Raw genomic sequence first — 26,478 nt, 5'->3', positions numbered from 1 at the left:
CTGGCCCCGAAGTCACTCCCATTCCCAGTTAGACCACTTCCCACTCTTGGAAATCGTGGAGACTCGGACAAAACCCTGATGACCCTCCGCCCTCGAAGCCAAGACCATCGGCAGAACCGCTGGGTCAAATCCGGCTGATCTAACCCCCAACTGGAAGTCTCAAGGTCCCTCTAAAGTCGTGGATTCACCTCCTTGGAAAATGCACCGCAAACATTACCAAAACGGAAAACCGAACACTAAAACTAAGCTTAACCCTTTCCCTGTCCCTAACTGGAAACCGAGCACTCACCCTCAGCCTGACCCCACCGCTGGTGGCACTCCAGACAAACACACCCTTCAAAACCAAAACCATCCGGCAATGCCACTCAAAAAGGACCCAAACTCAGAAACACCCCCTTCAAAAGGCACTCCTTCCTTGGCCACACTACCGGGGCATGCTCGCCTCGGCGATAATTAAGCCCCCACAACAAACTGAAGCCAATCGCAGCCGCAACTTGAACAGAGAATTCAAAAATGCGCTTGGTTACTGACTTCTACTCAAAAATATTCAAAGTGTCGCTGGTTACGGATTTGTACTGACTGAAAAATATTCAAAGTGCCAGGCTAACTCAGTAACTTACCTCTTCAAAAAGCGAAGAGGAGGAGGAAAAAATAAAAAAAAGTCCCCTGCAGCTTAACGTGCCCCCATGGCCAGTGGGTAACACGACCCACACCCTGCACACCGGTCTGACGGCATTGCGTAACTGCTCCTAGCCAGGGAGCAGCACGGCTGACCGCCAGGCGCCGGCATGCCGAGGTGGTGCGGCAAGAATAGCGTAGGAAAAACACCGACCGACAAACTCACCGACCACTCCGCCACCCCCCCCCACCCAACGCACACGCAGAGCCGCCGCCCTCGCCTCAGCACGTCACAACCGTGGCCTGACTACCGTGGCCGCCACCCCCGGGCAGGCGCCCGCACGAACACTCCCGGGGAGAGGTGGTGCGCCTGTGGGCATGAAACGGTCAGCAGGGCGTCGGGTTCGATGCAGGGCCCGAGCAAAAGCCGAGGTAACGGACGGGTGCGTACGGACGTGCGTGGGAGTAAATTCTCGTGCACCGGTTACCGACAAAAGGTTGGCTCGAGGGATGACTTTCAATAGATCACAGCGAGGTAGCTGCTCTGCTACTTACGAAACCCTGAACCAGAATCAGGTCGTCTACGAATGATTTAGCACCAGGATCCCCGTGAACATGAGGTGCAAGTAGAGAGAGGCGGCACACATACAGCCGCACTCCAGACCAGAATCGAATGGCGATACGGGATGTAGCTCAGCCCCAGGCTCCGATTGGGTAAGAGCTCTGTCGATCCAATGGTTTAAGCCAATAGGGAACGCGGCCCCACTTGGGCACCACCCCCAGGAGGTGGATCCCTGGAGAAACAGGGGCTTATGGGGATCGGGGAAGGAAAGTTGGGTTGAGAATGATCAGATCAGCTATGGTCTGACTGAAAGGTGGAGCAGACTTTGAGAGTGAATCCCTTCTTTCTGCTGTTCCACCTTATGGTGATCCCTGTTCCATTGGGACAAGAACCTTCCACACTCAGTCCCGTCAATGTGACCATTCACCTGTTTGGGTCTAACACCATTTCATGCGGTGGCTGGTGGATCAGAGTGTGAGGAGTAATTATAAATGTTGTTATCTGCAAAAATCACAACGCTGAATCATGAAAGAGGAAGGGGGTGTGTAGGTTAAGCTTGTACAAACAGTTATAAGCATCTGTTTCCCACTTCTGCAAAAACATTAAAAAAACACAATCAAGAGGTGATAAGGCTCAGTGTGGATAAAGAATGGGAGGAAATGTTGCTTTAGCAATGCAAGGATGCAGGTGGCAATGGAGGAGGATACATTAACAATGGACCACAGCAGGATGTGGTGAAATGGCCAAGCAAGACTTATACTTTGTTATGCACAAGGCCGGATAAGGCAAGAGATAAACAACAGTAATGGGCGCTGGGTTTAGAATAGTGGGAGGAGGGAAAGAGAATTGAATTGTATATAAGTTTTGTACTTGTTAAGTTCGGTGTGCCTATCTTATAGGCGCCACGCTATAATAAACAATACTGCTGCTTCAGATCTTGTCTCGGACTGAAATTATTGAAGTGAGTGGGTTCTATTTCCCACAATTGGGGGCCTGTCCGGGGCATTCTTCCATCGCCGGGGGGGGGAGTGGCTGGCCCTGGGAAGACACATCCCGTTCCTGATTGAGGATCGGTGTCGTGTCCTGGTTTGGTCCGCTCCCTTGGGCGACTGGTACGAATCCCACAAGAGAGACATCTGAATCAGACAGTGAACGTAGGCTGATAGAAAATACAGAAAATGGGGCCAGGCAACTCTGTGCACAAACCAAGGTAAGAAAACTGACTTTTAAGTATTGCCTTGGTGGCCGGGAAAAGGGGTATTTAATCGCTGAGGGACTGGCGAGGTCCCTGAGAAATGGCAGGTAGGCAGAGTAAGTCAAACTGCGACGGAGTAAAGAAAGAAAAAGTCCCTGGTAACATTCCTCCAGAAGTTCCTTAGGGAGGATGTTGCGGGAATGGACAAGTAACACTTGTACAAGGGAAAAGGATAAAAAGGAAATGATGAAATATTGTTGTTTAGTATGGACCAATCCTTCGTCCGGCTGTCTTCTGGCCAACGTACAGTTCGGACGAGGATTGGGTATGTCAGTATTTAGATTTGTATGTGAATGAGAAACAACCTTTTAGTCAAGAAGAGGCGGACTATGTGTCCTGTTGGAAGGGCAGTTTGGGAATGATGGTTGTAAAGACAAGGGATTCCCCCTCTGCCCCACCCAGTCCCTGGGATCCTCTTGGCTACTTCCCCCCTCCCCCTGTACCATAAAATCAGATTAGGTGAAAATGGGGGAGGAGGAGAGACAGACAGACAGGGACAGGGAACGGATGACCCACAAGAGGAGGACAATGGGGCGGTGGACGGGGATGTTGTTGTCCCAGACCCTCAATCCTCAACGAAAGAAAGAGAAGATAAAGTAGATCTAGAGGAGGCCTCCGGACGATCTAAACCAAAGCCTAAGGGGGAAAAACAAAAACAAAAAATGGGGAAGAAGGTAAAGAGTTATCCCCTCCGGGAGGTACCAATAGGGGACAAAGAGATTGGGTTTGTGTGTGCCCCCCTCACCGGTGGGGGGGGGGGTCAGAACAGTTAAAAAGGAGATGAAGGTCCTGGTTGAGGATCCAGTAGGGTTGTCTGAACAAATTGATCAATTTCTGGGGCCCAGTCTGTGTACATGGACTGAGTTAATGTCTATTTTGAATATACTATTTAATGGGTAAGAAAGGGGTCTTATACGAGGAGCAGCCATTAAAATATAGGACATGGAACATCCCATGGGGGACGGGGATGCTGGACAGGGAGAGACGAAGTTTCCCCTCAGAGACCCCGAGTGGGAAAATCAAAACCCGGAGCATAGAGATGAAATGAGGGAATTGAAAGACCTGATTCTAAAAAGGCATAAGAGAGGCAGTTCCAAATTCACAGAATTTGACTAAAGCCTTTGAAGTTAGACAGGAGAAAGATGAGAATCCCTCAGCTTTCTTGCAAAGATTAAGAGACTCAATGTGGAAATACTCTGGAATGAACCCTGAGGACCCAGTGGCACAGGGTCTTTTGAAAGTACATTTTGTGACAAAGACATAGCCAGACATACAGAGAAAGATACAGAAGATAGAAGGGTGGAGTGAAAAACCATTAGATGAATTATTAAGAGAGGCACAGAAAGTGTTTGTAAAGAGAGAGGATGAGAGACAAAAACAGAAGGCAAAAATGATGGTAATTACGGTTGACGAGGTGGTTAAGAAAAGAATGGGACCAATAGTGAGCAACCGGAGCGGCGGGTGGCAGCATGTAGGGAAGAGAGGGAGAGGGAGAGGACAAGGGGGAACATTTGATAGAGGGTTCGGGTGACAGGGGCAGAGATGGAAGTCTCCACAGGCAGGATGCTATTATTGCAGAAAGATAGGGCATTTTAAGCGGGAGTGTACTGATCTACAAAGGGAAGAAAGGGCAATTCCGCTTATAAATTTTGATGAAAATAGGGGTATCGGGGTTCCTGCCCCCAGGGACCCACCAGGAACCCTTGATAAACTTGAAGGTGGGACCTTGTAGGGAAGAGGTAGTCTTCCTAGTAGATCTGGGGGCAGCACAGTCATCGCTGAATTTTAAACCAAAGCAAATAGGAATGTCGACACGGTCAATTACTGTTTCCGGGGTAAAAGGGGAGGGATTTACTGTCCCAGTATTTGAACCTATGATGATAGAAGGTCCTAAGGATAGAGTCACAGGGGAACTGTTGTATATCTCTGATTTCGGAAGTAATTACTAGGGAGAGATTTATTTATTCTCTTAGAACTGGAGATTGGCATTCAGGAAAAAAGAATTAATTGTACAAATGGCAATGTTGACAGAGGATGTGGAGAGAGAGATAGACCCTATTGTATGGGCTAGAGAAGGGAATCGTGGAAAACTACAGATCCCTCCCCTAGAAATAAGTTTAAATAAGGAAAGGGACATTGTCTGTGAGCGACAATATCCAATTACCAAAGAAGATAACGAGGACTGCAGCCAGTAACTGAGGGACTGATTAGAGATGGGCTGTTGGAGCCATGTATGTCTCCTTATAATACCCCAATTCTACCATTGCGTAAATCCGATGGAATTTATCGATTGGTGCATGATTTGTGAGCGGCACGGTGGCACAGTGGGTGGGCGGCACGGTGGCACAGTGGGTGGGCGGCACGGTGGCACAGTGCGTGGGCGGCACGGTGGCACAGTCGTGGGCGGCACGGTGGCACAGTGGTTAGCACTGCTGCCTCACAGCGCTTGAAGACCCGGGTTCAATTCCCGACTCAGGCGACTGACTGTGTGGAGTTTGCACGTTCTCCCCGTGTCTGCGTGGGTTTCCTCCGGGTGGTCCGGTTTCCTCCCACAGTCCAAAAGATGTGCGGGTCAGGTGAATTGGCCATGCTAAATTGCCCGTAGTGTTAGGTAAGGTGTAAATGGAGGGGTATGGGTGGGTTGCGCTTCGGCGGGTTGGTGTGGACTTGTTGGGCCGAAGGGCCTGTTTCCACACTGTAAGTCTAATCTAAACTACTAACTGGAAGAATTGACATAAGAGAATTTGGAACAGGGTACCCGATCATGGCAAATTGCTGCAGTTGGCACCAAATGGGAAAATTTCAGTTTAGCAGTGAATGGGAGAATTGGTGCAGCGTAGCACTAAATGGGAAAATTGGGACAGGACAATACTTGATGCGGGAATGAGAGTAGGGCATCCCTAAATTGGGCGAGGACATCAGTCAATATGAGGACTGGTGTAAAGCAAAACTGAATGGAGAACTTGTTCAGGACATCAGTAATTGTGGAAAATGGTGCTAAGCAACACTGAATTGGAGAATCATCACGTGCCATCAGTAAATGAGAGACCTGGTACACACTGGAGCTAAATTAGAGAATTGGTACATGGCAACAGTAAATGGGAGAATTAGAGTAGGGCACCCTTAAATGGTAGAATCGGGCTCGGGCATCAGTAAATGGAAGAATTAGTACAGGGCTATGAGTAAATGGGAGATTTGTTGGGAATCAATAAATGGGATATCTGCTGCACAGTGCCGTTACATTAGAAAATTGGTGGGAGTGCCAATGTATTGGAAAATTGTAGCAGAATATGTCTAAATTGGGGAATAGGGACAAGGGAATCAGGAAAGGAAGAAATGTTGGAAGCATTGGAAATTCAGCTCAGTGCATCACGAAATGAAAAACAATTCAGTAGGGTATCTGTACGTGGAAGAAGTGTTTCAGGGAACAATTAACGAAAGGAATTGATGCAGGGCAACAATAATTGGAGAATTCATGCAGGTGCCATTAAAGTCTAAGTGGGAGGACTGAGGCAGGATAACACTCAATGGGTGAGTTGGTGAAATTCCCGAATTAGTGCAGGATTGGTAAATGGGAGAATTGGTTCAGGGAAGCGGATCACTAATTGGAGCCTTCGAGATGTCCAGCACAGATACAGACCCTTCAGTCCAACTTGTCCAAACCAAAACTGAAGAATGCTGTCAGCTCTCCACTAAATTGGAGAATCATTGGAAGAAATGACTAAATGGAAAAATTGGGAAAGGGCTTATCGAAATGTGGGAATTTGCAACAGGGCATCAGATAATGGGTGAATTATTGCAGTTCAGAGCTAAATGGGTGAGTTATGCTGTGTTGCACTAAATAGGAGAATTGGGGCAGGATTTGGGAGATTTAGAATAGGGCACCCCTAAATTGGGCGAGGGCATCAGTCAGTATGGGGATTGCTGTAAGGCAACACTGAGTGGAGAACTTGTTCAGGACATCAGCAATTCGGGGAAATGGTGCTAAGCAACACTGAATTGGTGTGGGGTAACAGTAAATGCTGATAACGTCGAGAATTGGAGCAAATGGGAGAACACGGGCAGTGAATCATTAAATATGACAAATGTTACAAAGGATTAGATGTCCAGATTCAATACAGTGCACCACGAAATGGGGGAATTGGTGCAGTTTACCACGAAACGGAAGATATGTGTCGGATCGGTCATTTGGAGATATGATGCATAAATCGCAAGATTAGAGAATTCTGGCAGTGGACTACCAAGTGGGAGAATTGTTGGAGGAAATACTAAATGGAAAACCTGGTGCACAGTGGAGTTCAATTACAGGATGGGTGCATGGCACCAGGAAAAGGGACAATTAAAGTAGGGCACCCTTAAATGGTAGAATCGGGCTCGGGCATCAGTAAATGGAAGAATTAGTACAAGGATATGAGTAAAAGGGCAGTTTGGTGGGAATCAATAAATGGGAGATTCCGTGCACAGTGCAATTATATTGGAAAACTGGTGTGAGTGTCAATATATTAGAAAAGTGGAGCAGAGCGTGTCTAAATTGGGGAATAGGGGCCTGGGGATCAATAAAAAGCAAAATGTTACAAGCATTGGTAAATTGGAGATTCAGTTCAGTGCATGACTAAATGAAAACAATTCAGCAGGGCACCCGTACGTGGAAGAATCATTGGAGAATCATTCCAAGGAACTACTAAATGGAAGAATTGGGCAAGGGCTAATCAAAACAAGAGAATTTGGAACAGGGCATCTGATAATGGCAAATTGGTGCAGTTAGCACCAAATGGGAGAGTTTCAGTTTAGCAGTGAATGGGAGAATTGGTGCAGTGTTGCACTAAATGGGAAAATTGGGACAGGACAATACTTGATGCGGGAATGAGAGTAGGGCATCCCTAAATTGGGCGAGTGTATCAGTCAATATGAGGATTGGTGTAAGGCAACACTGAATGGAGAACTTGTTCAGGGCTTCAGTAATTGGGGAAAATGGTGCTAAGCAACACTGAATTGGAGAATTGGTGCGGGCCATCAGTAAATTAGAGTCCTGGTGCACAGTGGAGCTAAATTAGAGAATTGGTGCTTGGCAACAGTAAATGGGAGAATTAGAGTAGTGCACCCTTAAATGGTAGAATCGGGCTCGGGTACCAGTAAATGGAAGAATTAGTACAGGGCTATGAGTAAGTGGGAGATTTGGTGGGAATCAAGAAATGGTGTATCTGCTGCACAGTGCCGTTACATTAGAAAATTGGTGGGAGTGCCAATATATTGGAAAATGGTAGCAGAACATGTCTAAATTGGGGAATAGGGACCAGGGAATCAGGAAAAGAAGAAATGTTGGAAGCATTGGTAAATTGGAGATTCAGTTCAGTGCATCACGAAATGAAAAACAATTCAGGAGGGCATCTGTACATGGAAGAAGTGTTTCCGGGAACAATTAAATGGAAGGAATTGATGCAGGGCAACAATAATTGGAGAATTCATGCAGGTGCCATTAATGTCTAAGTGGGAGGACTGAGGCAGGATAACACTCAATGGGTGAGTTGATGAAATTCCTGAATTAGTGCAGGATTGGTAAATGGGAGAATTGGTGCAGGGAAGCGGAACACTAATTACAGCCTTAGAGATGTACAGCACGGAAACAGACTCTTCAGTGCAACGACTCCACTCCTAAATTTAAGAATTCTGGTAGCCTCCACAAAATTGAAGACTCATTGCCATAAATTATCGACGTGTGAGCATTTGCAACAGGGCATCAGATCATGGGTGAATTATTGCAGTTCAGAGCTAAATGGTGAGTTATGCTGTGTAGCACTAAATGGGAGAATTGGGACAGGACATTACTTTTGGGGAGATTTAGAGTAGGGCACCCCTAAATTGGGGGAGGGCATCAGTCAGTATGGGGATTGGTGTAAGACAACACAAAATGGAGAAATTGTTCAGGATATCAGTCATTGGGGGAAATGGTGTTCAGCAACACTGAATTGGAGAATTGGTGTGGGCCATCAGTAAATGAGTGACTTGGTGCACAAGGGAGCTAAATTAGAGAACTGGTGCATGGCAACAGTAAATGGGAGAATTACAGTAGCGCACCCTTAAATGGTAGAATCGGGCTCGGGCATCAGTAAATGGAAGAATTAGTACAAGGATATGAGTAAAAGGGCGGTTTGGTGGGAATCAATAAATGGGAGATTCCGTGCACAGTGCAATTATATTGGAAAACTGTTGTGAGTGTCAATGTATTAGAAACGTGGAGCAGAGCATGTCTAAATTGGGGAATAGGGGCCTGGGGATCAATAAAAAGAAAAATGTTGCAAGCATCCGTAAATTGGAGATTCAGTTCAGTGCACGACGAAATGAAAACAATTCAGCAGGGCACCCGTACGTGGAAGAAGCGTTTCAGGGAACAATTAAATGTAAAGAATTGATGCAGGGCATCATGATTGGCGATTTCATACAGATGCCTTTAAATTGGGCAGGGTAACACTCAGTGGGAGACTTGGCGCAGATTCAGGATTTGTGCAGGATTGGTAAATGGGAGAAATGGTGCAGAGCAGCAGAGCCATTAACAGAGTCATACAATCATAGAGATGTACACCATGGAAACAGACACTTCACTCCAACAGGTCTATGACTCAATTTTAGAATTCTGGCAGCGCTCCACAAAATTGGAGAATCATTCCAAGGAACTACTAAAAGGAAGAATTGGGCAAGGGGCTTCTAAAATAGGAGAATTAGGAACAGGGCATCTGATAATGGCAAATTGGTGCAGTTAGCACCAAATGGGAGAGTTTCAGTTTAGCAGTAAATGGGAGAATTGGGACATGACAATACTTGATGCGGGAATGAAAGTAGGGCACCCCTAAAATGGGCGAGGACATCAGTTAATATCAGGATTGGTGTAAGGCAAAACTGAATGGAGAACATGTTCAGGATGTCAGTAATTGGGGGAAATGGTGCTAAGCAACACTGAATTGGAGAATCGGTGTGGGCCATCAGTAAATGAGAGACCTGGTGCACAGTGGAGCTAAATTAGAGAATTGGTGAATGGCAACAGGAAATGGGAGAATTAGAGTAGGGCACCCTTAAATGGTAGAATCGGGCTCGGGCATCAGTAAATGGAAGATATGAGTAAGTGGGAGATTTAGTGGGAATCAATAAATAGGAGATTCCATTATATTGGAAAACTGGTGTGAGTGTCAGTATATTTGAAAATTGCAGCATGGCATGTCTACATTGTGGAATAGGGGCAGGGAATTAATAAAAGGAAGAAATGTTGCAAGCATTGGAAAACTGGAGATTCAGTTCAGTGCATCACTAAATGAAAACAATTCAGCAGGGCATCTGTACGTGGAAGATGTGTATCATGGAACGACTAAATAGAAGGTATTGATGCAGGGCAACAATAATTGGAGAATTCATGCAGGTGCCATTAAATTCTAAGTGGGAGGACTGAGGCAGGTTAACACTCAATGGGTGAGTTCGTGAAATTCCCGACTTAGAGCAGGATTGGTAACTGGGTGAATTGGTGCAGGGAAGAGGAACACTAAATAGAGCACAGAGCTGTACAGCACGAAACAGACCCTTCAGTCCAACTTGTCCACTCGTAAATTTCAGATTTCTGGCAGCGCTCTACTAAATTGGAGAATCATTACAAGGAACTACTGAGGATCTAAAATTTGAATTTAGACAACCATTATATGTAGATTTTTATTTACCACAAAATGGTTTCTCAATGTAAAAGAATGCTATGAAATGGCCTGTGAACCTGTCCTGCTGATTTTGCAGAATTAAGCTGAAATTCAAAGATAAGAGGACAATAGAGTTTTCATAAAATGAATACTGACGCATTAATTGACTATTTGAACTGACCTTCAACTGATACATTGCCTGACACTTTACATAAATAAGATTTCTTTTCCAAGGAATACCATTGGATCAGCCTATTGTCAATTATGTCTCCATATTACTGATGATTGGACTTTTCTTGTCATTAAGAACCCTTTTCCAGGAAATATCATTGGATTAACTTTCTGCAAATCATGTCACCTTATTATATGTGATTGGTCTTTCATGTCATTAGGGCTGTACTACCTCTTTTAAAAACATATTAAAAATGTGTAATTTTCAAATGTAATCGTGCGACTTCACCATGGAATACAGAAGCTATAACCTCTGTGTTGCTGGATAAAATTGCGTCAAGGTGCCTTAATTCAATAAACTAATGACCACTGCTTTTTGAACAGACTGTATTTGTTGACTCTTTTGACTGATCTCGAATCAAGAGGCTACAGATCTTCACAGAATGGTGCAAAGACAAGCCGGAGTGACATCTGAAAGAGGTAATAGTTATTTATGATCAGCAGGATGTTGCACAGATAAGCAGGAATAAAATCTGTTAGAGGTAATAAATGCTTATGATCTACTGGATGTTACAGAGGTAAGCAGGAATGAAATCTGGTAGAGGTAATAGTTGTTTATGGTATACAGGATGTTGAAGACTCACGCAGGAGTGAAAAATGGAAGAGGTAATACATTTTAATGGTCTAGAGAATGTTACAGAGACAAGCAGGAATGATATCGGGAAGAGGTAATAGTGGTTTAAGATCTGCAGCTTGGCAGAGAGACAAGCAGGAGTGAAATGTAAAAGAGGTAATAGTTGTATATGATCTACAGCATGGTACATAGACAAGCAGGAATGAAATCTGGGAGAGGTAATAGTTGTTTGTAGTTTGCAGTATGTTATAGAGATAAGGAGGAGTGCGATTGAAAAGAGGTAATACTTTTTTATGGTCTGCAGAATGTTACAGAGACAAGCAGGAGTGAAATCTGGAAGAGATAATTGTTGTTTGTGGTCTGCAGGGTGTTATAGACACAAGGAGGATTGAAATCTGGAAGAGTTCATCATTGTTTATGGTCTGCAGAATGTTACAGAGACAAGCAGGAGACTAATTTGAACAGGTAAACTTCGTTTACAATCTGCCGGAAGTTACAAAGACAAGCAGAAGTGAAATGTGGAAGAAGTTATAGTTGTTTGTGGTTTGCAGGATGTTATAGACACAAGGAGGAGTGAAATCGAGAAGAGGTAATACATTTTTATGGTCTGCAGGATGTTGCAGAATCAAGCAGGAGTGAAATGTGGGAGTAGTAATACAGAGGTTGCATTTGATTATAGTCTGCAGAATGTTACAGAGACAAGCAGGATTGAAATCTGGAAGAAGTTATCGTTGTTTGTGGTTTGCAGGATGTTATAGACACAAGGAGGAGTGCGATCGAAAAGAGGAAATACATTTTTATGGTCTGCAGAATGTTGCAGAGACAAGCCGGAGTGACATTTGGTAAAGGTAATAGCTGAGTATGGTTTTCAGGATGCTACAGAGACAAGCAGGAGTGAAATGTGGAAGAGGTAATTGTTGTTTATGATCTGCAGCTTGGAATCGTGATAAACAGGACGGAAATCTGGAAGACTTTATAATTAATAATGGTCTGCAGAATGTTAAAGAGACAAGCCGGAGTGAAATCTGGAGGAAGTCAGAGATGTATATGGTCTGCAGTATTTTAAAGAGGTAAGGAGGAGTGAAATCTGGAAGAGGTAATAACTGTTTATGGTCAGCAGTATGTTACAGAGACAAGCAGGAATGAAATCTAGAGGAGGTCATAGATGTGTATGGTCTTCAGGATGTTACACAGATATTACAGAGACAAGCAGCAATGAAATCCAGAAGAGGTAAAAGTTGATTATGTTCTGCAGGATGTTGCAGATTCAAGCTGGAGTGAAAAATGCAAGTGGTCATACATTTTTATAGTCTGTAGAATGTTACAGAGTCAAGCAGTAATGAAATCCTGAAGAGGTAATAGCTGTTTATAATCTGCAGGATATTACAGAGACAAGCAGCAGTGAAATCTGGAAGAGGTAATTTTGTTTATGGTATGCAGAACGTTACAGAGACAGGCAGGAATGAAACCTAGAGGTGGTCACAGATGTGTATGGCCTGCAATATGTTACAGAGACAAGCAGGAGTGAAATCTGGTAGAGGTAATAGTTGTTTATGGTCTGCAGATGTTACAGGGTCAAACAGGAGTGAAATATGGCAGAGGTAATGGTTGTTTGTGGTCTGCAGAATTTCACAGGGACAAGCAGGAATGAAATCTAGAAGAGCTCATACTTGTTTATGGTCTGCAGGATTTTATAGCGAGAAGCAGGAGTGAAATCTGGAAGTGGTGATAGTTGTTTATAATCTGCAGTCATTTCCAGAAACAAGCTGGAATGAAATCTGCGAGTGGTAATAGTTGTTTCTGATCAGCATGATGTTCCAGGGACATGCAGGAATGAAATTGAAAAGAGAATAATAGTTGTTTGTAATCTGCATAATGTTACAGAGACAAGCAGAAATGAAATGTGGAAGACGTAATAATTGTTTATGGTCTGCAGGATTTTACAGACAAACAGGAGTGAAATCCGGAAGAGGTAATATTGTTTTTTTTTATCTGAAGCATGGTACAGAGACAAGCAGGAATGAATTCTCAAATTCTCGAAACATAATAATTGTTTATAGTCTTCAGTATGTTACAGAGACAAGCAGGAGTGATATCTGGAAGAGAAATTAATACTTTATGATCTGCAGGATGTTACAGGGACAAGCAGGAGTGAAATCTGGACGAGGTAATAGTTGTTTATAATCTGGAGAATGTTACAGAGTCAATGTGGAATGAAACCTGGAAGAGGTAATAGCTGTTTAGCGTCTGCACAATTTTACAGGGACAAGCAGGAATGAAATCTGGAAGAGCTCATACTTATGGTCTGCAGGATGTTACACTGACAAGCAGGAGTGAAATCCGAATGAGGTAATAGCTGATTAGGGTTACAAAGATTTTACAGAGACAAGCAGGAGTGAGATCTGTAGAGGTAATAGTTGTTTATAATCCACAGGTTGTTACAAACAGAAGCAGGAGTGAAATCTGGAAGATGTAATAGTTATTTATAGTCTGCAGGATGATACAGAGACAAGCAGGAGTGACATCTGGAAGTGGTAATAGTGGTTTATGATCTCCTGCATGGTACAGGGACAAGCAGGATCAAAGTCTGGAAAATGTAAAAGTTGTTTATTGTTTGCAGTATTTTACAGAGTCAAGCCGGAATGAAGTCTGGAAGAGGTTATAGGTGTTTACATTCTGCAGGATGTTACAGCGTCAAACAGGAGTGAAATCTGGAAGAGGTAATAGGTGTTTATGGTCTGCAGGATGATACATAGTCAAGCAGGAGTGAAATCTGGAAGAGGTGATAATTGTTTATAATCTGCAGTAATTTACAGAAACAAGCTGGAATGAAATCTGCAAGTGGTAATAGTTGTTTATGATCAGCATGATGTTCCAGGGACATGCAGGAATGAAATTGAAAAGAGAATAATAGTTGTTTGTAATCTGCATAATGTTACAGAGACAAGCAGAAATGAAATCACGAAGACGTAATAATTGTTTATGGTCTGCAGGATTTTACAGACAATCAGGAGTGAAATCTGGAAGAGGTAATATTGGTACATGGACAAGCAGGAATGAAGTCTGGAAGAGGTAATAGTTGTTTATAATCTACAGGATGTTACAGAGTCAGGGCTGGAGGATTTGAGCTATAGGGAGAGGCTGAACAGGCTGGGGCTGTTTTCCCTGGAGGCTGAAGTGTGATCTTATAGAGGTTTACAAAAATATAGGGGGTATGGATCGGGTAAATAGACAAAGTCTTTTCTCTGGGGTCATGGAGTCCAGAACTAGAGGGCATAGGTTTAGGGTGAGAGGGGAAAGATATAAAAGAGACCTAAGGGACAACCTTTTCACACAGAGGATGTTAGGTGTATGGAATGAGCTGCCAGAGGAAGTGGTGGAGACTGGCACAATTGCAACATTTAAGAGGCATTTGGATGGGTATATGAATAGGAAGGGTTTGGAGGGACAAGGGACGGGTGCTGGCAGGTGCGACTAGATTGGGTTGGGATATCTGGTCAGCATGGACGGGTTGGACTGAAGGGTCTGTTTCCGTGCTGTACATCTCTATGACTCTATGAGGTAATAGTTGTTTATAATCTGCAGACTGTTACAGAGATGATCAGGAGTGAAATCTGCAAGAGGTAATAGTTGTTTATGGTCTGCTGGATGTTACAGAGACAATCAGGAGTGAAATCTAGAAGAGATAATAGTAGTCTGACCCACCTGTGGGAAGAAGGCACAGTGTTTCGAGTCCCGTGATAGAATTCTGTAGTTTATTGATTTATCCTCAGGCTTCAGTATTGGTCACCTGATTTCCTGGTATATCTCACTGATCTAGAATTGATTGGACTATATTCAACTGCAGACGTTAAAATATGAATCACTGCTTTTGGGAGAGTTATCTGTATACTGCAGGGAGATGTTCATCATCTGGTCAGTTGGACAAAAACCCTTGAAATGGAATTCCATCTGGAGATTGGTGAGATTCAGGAAGAGGTCACTTGTTATGGATCTGCCATCCTTTCTACAGACAGGTCAACATGAAACTACAGACAGATCGGAGTTGTCCCCTCAAGCAACATATCGTCCTGTTCCAAGAACACTGAAAGTAGACGGAATTTTGAGTAAATCGGTTACAATCGTTGTCCAGAATTCCATGTGAAACTATCTATTTTACTGGATTCACCTTTGCCAAGTGTCTGTTTTATGGAATGTTACTAAACTGGAAAAGTTGCTGTTCAGTAGTTAAATAATCTGTCAGCCTGTTAGGTTTCCAATAGAGTTAGGTTATTCCAATATTTCTTTCTTTGGTTTGTATTTTATCGATAGTGTGGAGTAAAGTGTGTTTTACTTCAAGCCTGGCAGTTTTCAGAATTGAATTACAATGCTTTACACTTACCTTTAGAGAAATGTTTTTTAAAAGCCATTTTCTTAATATATTTTCGGGGGGGTTGGTTTGTTTCATACAATTCTCAATGTCTGTCCATAAATGTGCCCACAATTCTGAACAATGACATGTACAGAACAGAGGAGAAGACACAGACAGATTAATCATTATTACCTCGGACAGGAGTTATTTGGGAATGATATTCCTTAGACCGGACACCATTGGAGAATGCACATTTCCCGGGAGACTGAGAGATTACTAACAGAGTGGGAGCTGGAGAGTCAGGAACAGAACAACAGGGACAGTCCGCTCTGTTCACTGACCCTTCACCCCTCAGTGAATCCAGTGCCAGGAATGCCTGCTATTAGTCAGACTGACAAAATGTGATCAGATGCACACACTGTCCTTCCACATCATTAATATCGCCCAGCTCCCACCCTGTCTCAGCTCATCTGCCCCTCTGCCATATTCAATATTTTAATCGGTGCAGCATTAAGGGCCATGCTTTGAGCTGAGCTGTCTTACCTTCTATACTCTCTCTCTAAACGGCTCCAATTCCCCCTGATCCCTCTCCGGTTTAAGATGCTCCTTGACATCTGCCCCAATGAATGAGGTAGACCGTCACCTGACCCAATATCCCCTTCCGTGGGTCAACATCTCCAGGATTACAAACACAGTCCTGCAGATCCAGGAGAGCTGAACCCCAACATGGAGATTGTTGGAGAAACTCAGCAGGCCCGGCAGGATCTGTGGGGAGGAAGCAGAGGGAACTTTTTAAGTCCAATGATTCTCCTTCAGAGCTGAGAGATTCTGATGCTGATGCTGCCAGACTTGCTGAGCTTCGTCAGCTATTTCTGTTTTTATTTCAGCCCCAATTCAATTAGTGATGATGGCGGTGTTGTTAAGTGTGTTTGAGAATAGCAAACACCCAGCTGGCAGGGGGATGCGGGTATAGTGGGTAGCATGGCTGCCTTCCAAGCAGTTGGTATGGGTTCAGATCTCAGCCATCACACGGTGGCACCTTTGAAGCGATGTTCAATGGAAATCCCCGAGATGAAGTCAATGAGGTCCATCTGTCTGAAGTTTTCCAAACGTTTTAGGATGGGATACCAGCTGCTGTTACACTTCCAGAGCTGGCAAAACTCTGAGAGATTCTCTAAATGGTGATTTGAACAGTGAGTGATTAATCCAGGAGAGTCAGCAAGGGGTTCTCAGTGAAGGATGCACCTTGCTCAGTTTGGGAGAATTTCTTTGAAGGAAAAAGATTAATCGATGGAGAGAGTGTTTGTGATGGGGATAAAATGGATGATAGGAATTGTGCTGCATTTGGGTGTCTGGATAAACTCAGTGAGGAGAGCGTTAGACCCTCCGATCTAAGCTGGTTCAAACATCCTTCAGGCACAACGTTGATTGGACTTCACTGAGACAAACCCGAAACGCCGTGTGGCTGCTTTCCGTGCTGTCATCTGTCTCCAAGTCCCTGGCTCTATCTGACGGTGTGTTCAACAAGGGAAACTGACAGGGTACATTGATCATGGTGAAAGGTAAGGACGGACTGATGATGCCTGGTAAAGGAACCAATTGTCCATGAGGAAATAGGATTTGTGCCACAATCTGTCCAACACTGACATTTGCATTGTCCTTTTTATTTATAGTCAGGTTAACTCAGGGAAATAAAATGGGGAATTACCGGGAATTAGAGCTCATTTAATGAAAGATAGGTGGTGTAATTAGCCAGATTATCATTGCAGAGAGCCCTCACAAATACAATGTGTGTATTATTTTGTTCAGTACTATAACAGCTGTAGCATTCTATGATTCTGAATGATGATGGATTGTCCCAAATCTCCACTTCCCCTTCAACTGCTGTAACGGGCTGTAATTTCTCTGTTCCTGCAGACACGGTTGGAACTGAAGGAACCTGGGCAATTTCAAAAGGTCACATTATGACAATGTCTCCACCAGGGTGAGGTGTTTCTGGCCAGATTGATAACAATGTTAACTGCCAATTACACAGAGGTAGGCTTCTATTGGGCAGATTTAGCACAAAGTCAGAGTGAGGTAATGGTGTTCTCAGTGTCTCGCTGATGTGAACAGATCAAATAGCACATTGTGGTGCACTGTGTGTGGCAGTTTGAGAGGAACCACTCCAGCAGAATGACACATGCCCCGTTGACAGTGTCTCGACCTTGAAAGCCCACAATTATGTGTGAATCCAAGCCAGTGCAAAGGCTGTCCCTTACATTCCAATTCATCTGCCCGTCTGAAACAAGCTCATTTCTGTCACTGTTGTACAGAACACCAAGTGTGTCTCCATACTGTTCCATTCCCAATGTGGTTCAATGCTATCTGCTTCTCCCTGGGCCGGGGCAGATTCTCTTTGGTTTCTCGGCTTCTGGTTTGGGACATGGAGGTTCCATCTGTGCTCCCAATATGACCTGACCTGCCAAACATTTCTGAGCCAATACTGATGTCAGCAACTGCTTATGAAATGGGGCCCTGAAGTACTTGGGGATAGGCTTCACTTATTGTGTTGCATGTAGACCTGAGCACCGAACTTTCCAAGGGATGTGTGAACGCTGCACAGCTTTAAAAGAATTGTCCCAGGAATGTGGATATCAGCGATGTTGGTATCTTGGAGAAGTTGGGCATTTCTGTTTCGTTTGGAAGTGATTTTATTAAATAGGTGTCCTAAAAATTGTGGGTCATCTGGTCCAATAAAATGGAGTTAAGCTAACCCCCTCCCAGAGAGGAGGAAGGCAAACGGACACTCAGGTTATTGTCAAAAGAGCAAATGGCAGAATGAGATGATTCCAAAAAAAAGCATAGAATACTTTGTGAGGAGCTAAAATGATCCGTCTGAGCCTGGTTTGGAACTAGATTATACCAGAACGGTATTGCATCAGCAACTGAGAAAAGCAAATCCATGTCACGGCAGGAGGGTGACAATGAGGGGACCTGAATTTCTCCAACACAGAGATGGGACGGACATGGTACAATGACAGGTCACCTACATTCCTACAAGTAATCGAGAATGATGGGAATTATCTGAGACTTGGGTAATGACAGACCATGGTAGAGCTATGGTAGAGGGCTCGCTAATGTCAGAGATTCATACAATAAATGATCATGACTGACATCACGGAGACAATGTGAGGTACATTCCTTCAACACCACGTTGCTGGATAAAAATCCAAGACAAATTAGAAAGCAAATTTCGATGTTAGCGGGGCATTAAGGTAGAAGAAAACAGGGTTGATGCAGCAAACAAAATCACATCCATCCACTAGAAAGCAATGTAATCTCTTTTTGTGAAGGCAGCATTATTACAACAGCAGGCTGCCTCTCTGTTCAAATGTGGGGACAATTATTGGGTTTTTCTAATGACACAGCGACTACACATCCTTAACGTTATCTGATCTGGCCTTGAAGTTCCTATTTGCATTGGTACAGAGCTCCATGATGTACAGTGAATGAACGAGTATAGTGGCAATGTCCCCAGCTCTGGGCTGCTGGTCCTGGCTTCAAGTTCTGTCTTTTCCATAGGTACATTGTTACATCTCTGAGCAGATTGATTAAAAACTGTCTCCAGAGAGTTGACAAATTGGAGGAATGCATCCAACAACAATTAACACAGTTTCCAATAATGATTCTTCCCTCGATGAGGTCATCCCTTACCTGTAACAATCCAATTTCAGTGAGAAACATCTTCGACAAACTGGGAATGATAAAGTTGTCAGCATCAGAGCTGCAACACTAATCCCCCAGTGGAGATCACACAGAATATAATGGAAACACTAGAGAATGTAACACCACAGAGTTTAATGCTTGCATTTTGATGTGCAAGAATAAAGGATTGCCTCTCTACACTGAAAATGCATCGGCCAATTCAATTAGCCAACAAAGTTTTCTACATGGTTCTTGCCATCATTGGTGTTCCTGGTAAGTGTTTATAATTATTTACAATTGGTGGATGACATCTCTCCTGGTGTTCTTTGTTAATTAAGAGATTTGCATTCTGATATAATATTCAGTGTTATACCCACTCCTGAGTTGAAATGTCATACAGTTAAATTAGAAATTAAAAAATTCTGTTGTTTCATTGCGTTACTACATGATCACCCTTAGTCAAATGTTATGAACTCCTGAGTCGCATCTTAGACTGGAGACTACCTTCAGGGAAGGAGTTATTGGAAATGTCAGCAAGTATAACTGCAGGGGATCTTGGTCAGTCAGTGCAGTGGATCTCATAAACCCAGTGTTCTCACATTCCTGCGTGTATCTGTGTTTGTGCAGTTGTATTGATAGCAGCACATTTCCTCCTTCCTACTTTAGGGAGTACTACAGTAAAAGGGTTCAGAGCTGATTCATCCCCTTTACACCGTGTGGATTTCAGATTCAGTTAGCTCTGAATGTTGGATGTTCAGAATCCGCTGTCAGCTTGTGTAACTGTTGAGGAGTACGGATTGATTTTTCCAATTATGGGAGTGATGAAGATTTGAGGAATAATTTTCTTCTTATAGAATCATGCAGCACAGAAACGGCCCCTTTGTCAACTCCTCCATCCTGACCAGATATCGCAAATTAACCTGATCCCATTTGCCAGCGTTTGGCCCATATCCTTCTAAATCTTTCCTGTTCCTATACCCATGCCTTTTAAATGTTTTAATTTTACCCACCATCACCACCTCCTCTCTCAGCTCGTTCCATCCATGTCTCGGTTCAAAGCTGTAATCTGCAGTGGGGTCTGCTGTTTGTGGATGGAGGGTGTCCCTATGGGGACAGACAAGTGCAACTGTCAAGTGTACATTCTCGGATTCCAAAACATAGGATCAAAATAGAATTAAAAATAAATACCAGTTCCCTCAGACTTGTTAAACATTGGAATTGTCATTATGTTCTTCATTCTGCTTCCCGTGTCCCACCTGCAAGTAGTTTTTTTTTCTGAATGAGTACAGAGCTACACACTGAGGATGACTTTCCTTTCTGACTGTGGCTATCCGCTCGACTGTAAAATATACAACAAACTTGAGCATTCCTTAAACCCACAGAGGGCATGACCCATTCTCACTGAGAGAGCAAATCATTTTCTGTCAAAAGACCCTTGACGATTTCCCATAGCTTCCCCCCGAATGTTCAGGTTGGATAATATTTATTAGATTCCAGTTCTCCGCCATTCTGATTGGTATAGCTCCCCCACCCCATAATCCGTCTCTTATCCTGGGTGTTCCTGCTTTACCTCTGAGTCTGGAACATTTGGCTGCTGTTGTAATCGCTTATCCTTCTGTTGCTGTCTGCTGGATAAACTGGAGGGTTTTTTAATCTCTCTTTCCTACAACACAGTTTATAGCTTCACCTGGCTAATCCCAGACTGTTCCTTTACCTTCCCCCACTTTGACAGTGATCCTGGATTTATTTTTCGGTAATGAAGCTGGACTGACCTCTCAGTGAGGAAGCATTTTACAGGCAGTATTCATAACTCAAGATTAACATGGAAAAAGACAAGGATGAGGGGGAAATGAAAGTTCTAAACTGGGGGAATAATGTTGGGCATGATTGAATAGAGAGCTGATACTTTTAACAAAATCTATGTCAGAGCAGTTGGATGCATTGAAGATGGAAATAGGGAGCTTACAGAACCAACATCTTCCATGAAAGAAGATGTTATGAACTCTGCACATCAGGAGGTTTCCAGGATAAGTTCACTGGTAATACAGAAATTGCTGGAAATAGGATTTCAATCCATGAATGTGAGCTGATGCACTAGGCAGGACACAAAACCTGGGAAATACTGCATCAGAGGGATCTTGGTGCACATGAAGATCTTAAGGTAGTAGGACAGGTCAATGAAATGGTTAAGAATGTATCAGAAAGTTTTTGCCTTTGGAAGCTTCGATATAGAGTTTAAGAACAGGGAAATATGTTGGCACTGTATAAAATGTTGGTGGGCCCCAGCTGGAAGGTTGTGTGCAGTGATGGAATCCACATTATAGGGGCATTGTGAGTTTCCAGGATTACCCCAAGGTGGTAAAGTTTTAGGTAGGAAGAGAGATTGGACGGACTGAGGTTGTTTTCCAAGGAGCAGGGGAGATTGATAGGGGGAATCATTTGAATGTATAATATTGTAAGAGTCATAGACAGCACAGAAGGAATTATGTTTTTCCCTTTGTGACCAGGGCCATAGGCACAGAGGGGCAGGGGTTTGAGTTTTCCACCGGAAGTGTTGTGACAATGTGGAACTTACCTCCTGTAAGGGTAGTAGAAGCAGATCCCCGATAGCATAGAACCCTTTAAATGTACACTTGGCATGCCCGGGTTGTGGATTTAATGCTGGAAACATGGATGAGAATTCTAAGGCAATTGTCTTTGACCATCGTGGATTCTATCGGGCAAAGTGCATTTTTATTTTCTGTGCTGTAAGTCTGTATGTCTCCAAGCCTTCCCCAACTCCCACCTGGCCCATTGTACTTTCAACCAATACTTCCCCCAGAGCCATTGACTCCAACAATGACCCTGACTGCAATTGACCCATATTCTATGACTTTTCGGGGTATCTTTCATTGTTGCAGCATCTCTGCCATTTCAGCAACTTTCCCAGTGATGCAGCATTCCATGTCAGTCCCTTTGAAATTGTAGCAACCACTCCCTCCCCCCAAACATTGAGCAAGCCGTCCTCAGGCATTTCGCACTGTTCAGCTGTAGACACCATGCAATGTGTCTTGCCTCACAAGGTATTCCACTGGCTCTGCTGAGAGATAGGGTTACTCTTCCATCATCTCCGTCATTTACTATTTTTTCTGAACCATTTTTTCTTAACCCTGATTTGATTTGATTTAATTTATTATTATATTGTCACGTTTACCTCTGTATTGTGTGTGTGTGTGTGGCGGGGGGACTGGTTTGTTTGCAGTGAATGTTCCATGGAAAGACACAAAGGCCACCGGGTGATTGAACAGAGTGAGGGATACAGAGGTACAGCTACAAGGAAGGTGCACAAGAAGTAAGATCAACATGAGGTTTAACATTGGAGAGGTCCATTCAGAATTCAAATACCAGTGGGGACGAAGCTAGTCTTAAACATGTTGTTCTGTGTGTTTATGATTTTGTATCTCGTGACTGACAGAAGCGATTGGAGGAGAGTTTAACCGGGGTGGGAGGGTCTTTAATGGTGTTGGCTGGCTTTCTGTGGCAACAAGAAATGTACATTCAGTCAATGGATGGAAGATTGGTTTGTGTCTGATCTGGCCTGTGTTCACAACTCTCTGTAGTTTCTTACAATGTAGATACCTGTCCACAAGAAATCTTCTGGAACACTGAATTTCCAGTGTATGCCTGGACAGTTTATTTTACTGAAGGTGCCCTGTGGATCCGCCTGAGCTTCTGAACAACACCCAGTTTAACTCGACATTTTGCCTTTGTAAACTTCCTGTACATTTTGAACTGCATGATGAACAGCCTGTTATTAATTTTCAAAAACTTGCAGGTATCCACATTGAAAGTAAAGAATCCAATGTCAATTCACTGCAGTTAACTTCTGGATGTTATATGTTGATAATTGAGGAGAATTAGTGCAGCTTTGCCGGGTTGGCAATGGTATCTTGTTACTGTTACCTCTATCTCCGTGCACCCACAATGTTGGTTCAACCAACAGGGTCTGCCTCTCATTCCCCATCATATTTACAGATGGTTTGGGTTTGCACTTGACCAGATTTACAACAATCCCAACTCCCTCATCTTTCATTGTGCTTGCACAGTCAGCATTCACCTCCACCTGGAAATCACATTTTAACAGCATGGATGATCACTGCCTAAGATCATCATCCCTTTGTTGTTGAACCGCTTCTACCCTCAAACCGATCATAAAAAATCTTTTCCCCCTTCCCCAACACACCTTTTCACTTTCATGACAATTGATTTAAATCTGCCCTGTTTTGATATTTCAGCACTATAATGATTTGTTTTCCTCCTCATAAATCAATGCAAGGGCTCACTGAAAAGAGTTACATTTTTTTGTGATGACTGGTTGATCTTTATTGCTGTTGTAGCAACAATGCAGATTGCTTGTAAACTTATACAGAAAAAAAGTGCTCATTAATATTAAGTCATATTTCCTTTATCCTTCTGACAGTGAATTGCGTGGCTATCATGATCCTATCCCAGGGAAAGTGTGGCCTTGCTCCTTGCACAACACGCTATCTGGTGGGCATGGCAGCAGCAGATCTACTGGTCATTATCAGTGAGGTCATACTCAGGCAATTCCGTTATTACTATTACCCATTATGTTTCCTGGACATTACTCCTGTGTGCAGTGTTATCAATGTCCTGATCCGTGCATCCATAGACTGTTCTGTCTGGTTCACCGTCGCATTCACCTTCGATCGGTTTGTCAGCTTTTGTTGCCACAAACTGAAAAATAAATATTGCACTGGGAAAAACACATCGGTAATTCTCTCAATTACCGGTATTCTGCTTTGTTTAAAAAATGTCCCTTGGTATTTTAGATTTGAGCCCACAAAGATAATCAGGAACATACCATTTTACTGCAGGAATAAGAGAAGCTACTTCACTGATTCTCGCTGGATTGGATTCCGCTCATTTGCTGTGGCTCTAACCCCATTGGGGCCATTCCTTTTCATTGTGTTCCTCAATGTTCTGACAATCACACGCATTTTGTTTAAGTCAAGTCAAGTCCGTAAGGGTCTGAGGGGTCAGAGTAAGGAAGGGAAGCAGGTTGACCCCGAGATGAAGAGTAGAATTAAGGCAGTGATTTTACTCTTCACTATATCTGGAAATTTTATACTTCTGTGGCTGTTATATGTTTTATATATCCTTGATGTCCCAGATCAGTACTTAAACGGTAATGACTATGACATCTTTGAAGACGTTGGATACATGCTGCGCAATGTAAGCTGCTGCACAAACACCCTTATTTATATGGCAGCTCTGCCCAAGTTCAGAGCTCAGTTCAATAGAGCGGTGAAATATCCAGTTTCCAGGCTTATTGAACTAATCACTGCATACATCAGACAAAAGCTCAAAATCTGTCAGAGAGAACAGAGAAGATAGAATATTTAGCAGACATCAAGAGAACTGAAAGAAGAAGATAAGGTTTCCCATTCAGAGAGCAGAGGTAACATTTCTGTCCTGAAAGAGGACCATTGGACCTGAGACATGAACTCTGATTTCTCTCCCACAGACACTACGAAACCTGTAGAGGATTTGCAGCAATTATTGTTTTGTTTTGGTTTAACATATTGGAGCCCAGTGTAAATGAGCCAGAGATACTGTCCAGAACAAACATCAGTGGAACAACAGCAAAAGGCAACCAGAACTAAAGGATCATAGAACATCAACGTGTAGGAGCAGGGTCTCTGCTTCCTCCTGGATCAGAGGAAGTGATCCAGGGGGTCGACTCCAACTCTGCTGCTTCAGTTTTCAGCTCTTTCCATCCAAGAAAATAAACAATGTTTCTGTTTTCAACCGAAATTCCATGTAGATGCTGGACTGTTTCTTATGCTTCAATAAAACCATCCCAATTATTCATGTCATTCTGATTCTCCCACCAGTAGCTGGTGCTGGGGGTATTCTGTTCTCCAGCTGCCTAGTGAGAATGCTTGGGTGATTGGGAGGTGGGGGAGATGGGGGGCGGAGTGGGATAATCTAGACAGATTATATCCATAAACATGATGATTGCTATCATTAAGTATCTCAGTCCAAGGAGCCTGTCTAAAGGATTGGGAGAAAAGCTGGAGACAGTTCCAGGAACTGAGTCTGCATTCAGCACAGGGGACAATGTCATCGCTTGACAGCAGATCACATACTCCACAACTTCCGGGGAATTTTCTCAGAAAGTTCCCAATCTCAGTTTTAAATCCGAGCTTTTGGATAACTTCGAACCAGGTCTCAGCATCAAGTGTGTTTGTATTTGTTTAATTACTGCATCAATCCACATGCTGTTTAAATCTTCCTATACCCTGTTCTTACACCATTACTGGAAATTTCAGACTCAGACTTGAAATGTTAACCATGGCTTTATTGTCAGTAGGCTTCATGTCGCTGAAGTATCTGCTATCCATGAGGTAACTCCATGTGGTTTCCATCTGAACTGCACTGGCTCCAGTAACATCTGCGTTTCAAATTGGTCTTGCCTTCAAATCTGTATTTTAAAGTTATCTTGCTATCTGATATGTCAATGATATCACCCAACCTGAAGCGTCCATGAGTGTGCACGGCCTCTATCTCTGTAAGTACTTCCAACCCGGAAACGTTCCCTGTTTCAGGAATCCTTCCCAATAAGCAGCATTGGTCTGTACAGCCACCTAGTGACTCACTCAGAGTGGAAGAGAGTCATCCTCAATTTGAGAATCCCCAGTGATGCTGTGTGTAGAATGTGTTACAGAGCGATTGTGTGACGGATGATCCAAAGGGATATTAATATCTTCAATGAAAGGGAAAGTCTGGCCGAGAGAGTTTCACAGCAGACTACATCCCTGTCCTTATCCGGTCTGCTGGAAATAACTGACAGTGTATCATGTGTCCTCCTCCTCATGGACTCCACTATCAGTTACATTTCTGATACCATAAATCCCTCTGGATAATGATATTAAATAACTTCTCACTATTTTCAACTGAATCATTCTGTTTGTTATTTCTGTTCCTCCTGCAAACATGAATCACATGTTGTCATTGTACCATCCTCCAGCAATTCCTCTGACAGCTCATTAGCTTCACTCGGCGAGTCCCGGGGATGACAGGACTGTCCCATGAGAGATTGGTTTATCTGGGCATGTATTCAGGACAATGAGAGGGGGATCTGATGGAAATGTATCCAATTCTAACGGTTGGACAGACTAGACAGACAGACAGACAGACAGGGGGTGGGCTGTATCCCCTGGGCAGGCATTGTCAGAACAAGCATCCCAGTCTCAGGACATGGGCTCACCCATTTCTAATACAGAGGAAGAGAATTATCTTCACACAGAGTGATCAACCTGAGGGATTCTCTCCCACAGAAGGCTGGGGAGCACAGGTTACTGAGTACATTCAGGAAAGACATTGATAATTTTTTTTTAACCGGTTAATGACATCACGGGGTTTGGAGTGAAATTGGGAATATAGCGGTGAGATAGAGAGTCAGACATGACCACACTGAATGGGAGAGCAGGCTGGAAGGGCTGAATGGCCTTTTCCTGCTTC

Source organism: Hemiscyllium ocellatum, chromosome 42 (assembly GCF_020745735.1).
Source record: "Hemiscyllium ocellatum isolate sHemOce1 chromosome 42, sHemOce1.pat.X.cur, whole genome shotgun sequence".
Classification (NCBI taxonomy): Eukaryota; Metazoa; Chordata; class Chondrichthyes; order Orectolobiformes; family Hemiscylliidae; genus Hemiscyllium; species Hemiscyllium ocellatum.
The sequence above is the reverse complement of the archived record's forward strand: the minus strand, read 5'-3'. Positions refer to the sequence as shown.